General features: G+C 39.9%; 1 pseudogene; it reads left to right on the top strand.

Moving 5' to 3' along the window:
• The first annotated feature begins 203 nt into the window (after positions 1 to 203).
• LOC121432582 overlaps positions 204 to 6,000 on the top strand; it is a 183,242-nt pseudogene continuing 177,445 nt past the window's right edge.

The following is a 6,000-nucleotide window of genomic DNA, read 5'->3' as shown; positions in this document are numbered from 1 at the left end:
AGAGACACTCGGAAGTAAGGTCCAAGTTGCTAACATCTGGAAGGCCCGTGTGCGGAACGACTTTTGCCCCCCCCCCCCCCCCACCATATGTGAGCAGTCATCCCAGTCTGCTAGAGTGGCAGCGCGTACTGTCGGCTACATGTGCTCACCTGTAGTCTGTGGAACCGTCCGTTGCGCATAATCCTCTCCTAAGCAAGAGTGAAATGGAAGAATTGCCTGCAGGTCGCTCCCTCAGTCCACGGCAGGCCGAAGTCAATCTCACACAGCATCCAAAGGTCAGTGATGGAGGCTCTGGGGATGACTCAGCGGATAAAGACCTCGGTATGCAAGGAGGAAAACCCGAGTTCAGATCCCCAGACCCCACAAGAAGCAGGCATGGTGATGCATGCCTACCGGTCCGAAACAGGAGATATAGACAAGTGATCGTGGGGCTAAACGGCAAGCGCTGGATTCAGGTAGGGACCGTGTCTCAAAATAATAAGGTGGAAGGGAATTGAGAAAGACACCCCAAATGAACTTCTGGCCTCCACACTCGTGAACACACATAGATGTGCACTGCACACATAGAAGAAAATCTTTTTCCAAAGCAGGTTAGAGTTAACCTCGAACTTTCAGACAAAGAGAGAAGCAATATTGTACACAAACCCTTAAATCTCATGCTCACCTGGAAATTCTCATTTTATTTCACCTATAATCTAATCCCTAAAGACCAGGGATGTCTTTCTTTTCAAAACACTAGATGTCTGGTGAGCCCTGGGACCCCGGAGTTTCTGCTTTTCAGCTTCATTCCCCACTGTGGCTCCGTTGTTAGGTTCCCAGTGTCAGAAATTCTTCTTGGCTCCTAGAGAGAATTGGAACATTTGAGGGTCTTTTATATAGGACTCACAAATCCTGGAATCATAATTGTTACATTTTTTTTATTTTTAAAGTAATAAAGTTATTTACCAATTGCTAAAGCCACATATCAACCATGTCACTTAGAAAATATGAAAATCATGTAGAAGGAAAGTGTTCAAGAATTTTTATCTAGTGGTCAATTATTTTACCTAGAAACATATACATATGTATATGAGTATCTATGCATTATATATGTATTTTTAAAAACTGAACAGTTATTGAAATAGCATATATTGGCATTTCCCAATTTAAATAATTACTTACACTGTGTAAAATTTGTTAGCAACCAAATACCATTTATATGCTATTTTGCTTTTTCCAATGATTGGAAATTGTGCGCTCGCTTGCTCTCTCTCTCTCTCTCTCCTTCTCTCTCTCTCTCTCTCTCCCCCCCTTCTCTCCCTCTCTCATTTTCTACTCCTTCCTTCCTCTCTCTTTCCACTCCTCCCCCTCCCTCCATCCTTTCCTCCCTCTCTCCTTCCTTCTTCCTATTTTGTACTTTACTATTGTTTGTTATGAACATTGTTTTAGGTCAATTTTAAATCAAAGAAACAAGCAAATCTGTCTCTAAATATTTATTCTCATGCTAATTTTGTGGTGTTTTTTCTTTTTTCTTTTACTTTGTTTATTGTTGTTTTTTTTTGTTTCTTTTTTGAGACAGGGTTTGTCTATTATAGCCTTGGCTGTCCTAGAACTGAGAGCTCTCCCTGTTCTGCCTCCTGAGTGTTGGGTTTTAAGGCCTGTGCCACCACACCCATGCTCTGCTTTCCTCAAATTTTCAGTTCCATTGTATTAAGTGATCTCAAGTGAGTTTTCACCTTCTTCACCAGTCTGACAGTGCATTGTCCACTGCTGATGCTCTAGACCAGGGTCTGTGGGTCTGGTTGTTGGAAGTTGTCTTTAAATTGTAGTAACAGAGACTCTTACATGCATTAAATTGTAAATAATTGTTTGCCGCCCATTTTAACCTTAAGCTAACTGAGATTCAAGAATGGTATTAAATTATCTTTGCATCCTCAGAGCCTAGAAGGAAGCTTGGGATTTCTTAGGTAACTGTTAAATACTTTTTGATGAATAGACTCCTGAGTAAACTAATAACAAGATGAAGCTAATTTGTTCCCGTAATGATCAGGTTTATAATTTGATCTCATTAATTGTGTAGATTAGAAAAAAAATCCTGGTGATTGCAAAAGTTTTTATTAAAATAAGTATAAAATAAAATCGAATTTTTCAAACAGGTATTATGTGACACATTAATCATGCATCATATGAACATTTTAAAGTGCCTGTTTACAAACAACTTTTAAAAGGACTGAGTTATTTCACTCCATTAATTCATTCATCCACTCATGTATTCATTACTCTGTTTTTGATGTAACAAAATAACTGACAAAAGGAGCTTCGTTTATTCTGGCCTTGCATTCCAGTGTGGGTGCAGCCCATGATGGTGGAAGAGGTGGTGCAGGAGCATGGCGCGGCTGATCACAGCGTATTCATAGCTCAGAAGCATAGGGATGCACATTTATTCATCCCTTCCTCCTTTTTATGCAGTTTAGTACCCCAGAACATGCTATAATACCACTCACATTAGGATGGATTTCCCATCTCAATTAGCCCAATATAGACAATATTATAGACTTGCCCAAAGATTTTCTTTCCATGGTAATTTTAAATCCATCAAGTTGACAATACAGATTAACTATTACAAATAATTTTTGTGTCTCACATCTTTATAATTGTATTATTACATGTAAGATTATATTTACGCCAGGTGATGATAGCACACACCTTTAATCCCAGCATTCGGGAGGAGGCAGAGGCAGTCATATCTCTGGAATTTCAAGGCCAGCTTGTTCTACAAGAGCTAGTTTTGGGACAGGCACCAAAGCTACAGAGAAACCTTGTCTCAAAAAAAAAAAGATTATATTTACTATGTATAGTAAAATGTTTTCAAGAATCTGTATATTAAGGTCTGTCTAAATCTAAACACAGCTGTTTTATTTTTAAAGAACTCATACAGCTTGGTTCTACGTTCTTCTGGCCTTATGAAAGGGTATTATTGTGTAGACAGGCACAAATAGCTTTTGTTTTTTCCCTTGGGTAGAAATAATAGATGCAGAGATAGCCATTCCAGATGATTTGGGAGTTCTGAGATGCTATTCACTGCCGAGTTTCTTCCCTTAATCTACCTCCCCTTCTCGTATGAAGTGAGCCTATCTTCTTTATGCTCAAAGGTGCTTTTGGTTCCCATTGAACTCCTGTTTGCATTCTGGGCAAGGACTAATGGAGAAAGGTCAAGGGCAGCAGTGGATGACAACAGAACTTACTGTAATCTGAACAAAAGGAGAGAAAGCAGGTTTCTTGTTCTCTTGCATCATTGTCAGCAATGGAGTATTGAGTGACTTTATCTCTTCAAAGTTTGTACATATGATAGACACATGCTATATGTCATTCATTTAAATTTAAATCTCCCTAGTTACTATTTAGAAGACAAGGCATTCACATTGTTATGTTCAAAAACTACAGTTATATACAATAGAATAACTGTACATTATTCTACTGACAAGCTAAAAAGAATTAGCGTTGACATAAGAAGCAGAATGAGGGCAAGAGCTGGGTGTGAGGAGGAACAGTATGGCATGCTGTCTTCTGGAAATGACAGGCTGTCTCCTCACATCAGCTGTGCTTACCTGTGGTGTGGGACAATTCTGTATTCTGTCAATTATGTTTTAAATAAACACTGATTGGCCAGGCAGGAAGTATTACAGCACACAACACCTGTCTGTGCTCTATGCGCTACCATACAGTTCCCGAGCTTTGGGCAAGGGGTTGGAGGTTAAAACACACAAACACACACAGACAGAGAGACAAAGAAACGGACCTCTAGTCACTGGTAAGAAGCCCTCAATTCAGTAGCACCATGGAGGCTTATATACCCAACACAGTCAGGTGGGCCAACAGGTGAAAACCTTATCCTCTTATCCTCAAGGCCTAGGCAACATGAAGCAGAACTGGTAAACAACTTTGACACAGCTTTTAGTGACTCAAATCAGAAGGAAAGTAAATATCTCTAGCAGGGAAGAGCAGCTAGAGGCTAGGACTCCAAATGGAATAGGAGGGACAACCAGACAGGAAGTAGAGGCAGGTCAATGAGAACAGGAGAATACTGGGAAGAAAAAGCCCATTCCTCCCGAGCGAGTCCTAAAGAAGAAGCAAGATGTGATCTACCTCACCAAAAAGGTACTGAGCCATGTGGCTAACATATACAAGAATAGTGGGCTAATGTAAGTTATAAGAGTTAACAAGAAGCCTGAGCTAATGGGCCAATCAGTTTATATCTAATGTAAACTCTCTGTAAGATTTTCTTTGGGACCTAATGACTATGGGAACCGGACAGTACAGAAACCTCAGGAAACCCCAACAAGCAGAGCCCCATGTTACATACCTGAAAAAGACATGCATGAGATGAAGCTAGCAAAATTTCATCTCTTACTGAGGAGCTATTGGTCATTAATGGATGCTAAAGAAGGGAGGTTCTTTTTTATTTTTTTTCTTCTTACAATGTGTGGCTACTGGTAGGTTTACCATACTCCAGCGGATGACTGCACATCCATAAAAGTATGGGCAACACTAATTGGACTTAGTATAATATAAAAAAATAAAAACAAAACCACAAGACTTGATGTTGGCAGGGGGATATGTGAGAATTGGAGAAGAGAAATAAGTGGTGAATTTGATCATGTTTCATTGTACAAAAGTATGAAATTCTCATGGATAAAATACAATATAAAAATTATAAAAAATAAAATATTAAAATGCAGTAACAGAAAAACAGCTGAAATTAATGCACTATCATCTAATTTCTATCTATCATCTCTCATCTACCTCTCTACATACACAAATACTGATATTTGCACCCTCATTGAATGTGTCAATCATCTTTTTTCCCAATCTGCTGAGTACTTGAGATAAATACTTAAAAAGGGAGGTTTCTACGTAGAGGCTTCTGTCCCTGAGGCACTGAGTATGTTGTTCAGACCTGTGGTGTAATGATGTATTATAGCATGGAGGACTTGCATGGCATCCTCAGCTTCTGGTCAGAAAGTAAAACACAGAGAAAGAAGAAGAGGCTAAGAGCTCCCCTGTCTCCATGGTGGGCATGCTGTCGATGGCTGGAGAACCTCCAATCATATCCCACTCTGCGGTTTCACTGCATCCCTGTAGCGCTAAGCTGGAGATCAAAAGCATAAAACAAAGAACTAAGCTATAGCATTTCTTTTTGTGTGTGCTTCATTTTCCCACAAAACAACTCTGTGGTGTTTGGATGGTTTGCACATACAGGACTTTTTCACCATAGGAAAGGAGACTAGAATTGTACAGCTTGGTACTTTAAGGGGCATCTGTTCATCAACCACTTTCCTCTGGAGACAAATTTGAACTTCATTCTTTAGTGTAAACATATCTAAGAGGACTGGCGGGTCCTACACTGGAGTATATGCAAATATCTCTGGAAGATGAGAAAGCTGTATCTGATTTTATTGCCCATAGCACGCCAATCAATGCTTCAGAGTGAGATAGATTTTTAAATCTTAGGCAGAGCAATTGACTTTAATTTAGAGGGCATATTTGTCATTTAGTCATAAGGTCTGAGCTCTATATGCACATGAAGCATTCGTGGAACATTACCTTCTAGCAATTGTTTATGCGTCCAAATAGTGAGAGGGCACCATAAATTATGCATGTGATGCAAGGCTTCCTATGTAGACTTTCATGTCCACATGAACTACAATACACTGTTTTCCTGCCCCTGTTCTCCAGTCCCATGCCCAACAAGTACAAACTTTAAAATTCTTTAGGTAGTTCTTTGATTTACCTCCATATTCTTTTTTTTATTTTATTTTTTAATTTATTTATTTATTAAGGATTTCTGCCTCGTCCCCACAACCGCTTCCCATTTCCCTGCCCCTCCCCCGATCAAGTCCCCCCCCCCTCATCTGCTCGAAGAGCAATCAGGGTTCCCTGACCTGTGGGAAGCCCAAGGACTGCCCACCTCTATCCAGGTCTCGTAAGGTGAGCATTCAAACTGCCTAGGCTCCCACAAAG

This window comes from Microtus oregoni, unplaced genomic scaffold (genome assembly GCF_018167655.1).
Source record: "Microtus oregoni isolate MIOR12 unplaced genomic scaffold, Mior012 000000F_ref0000247, whole genome shotgun sequence".
NCBI lineage: Eukaryota > Metazoa > Chordata > Mammalia > Rodentia > Cricetidae > Microtus > Microtus oregoni.
Note: the sequence above shows the minus strand (reverse complement) of the source record. Positions and strands in the feature narration are given on the sequence as shown.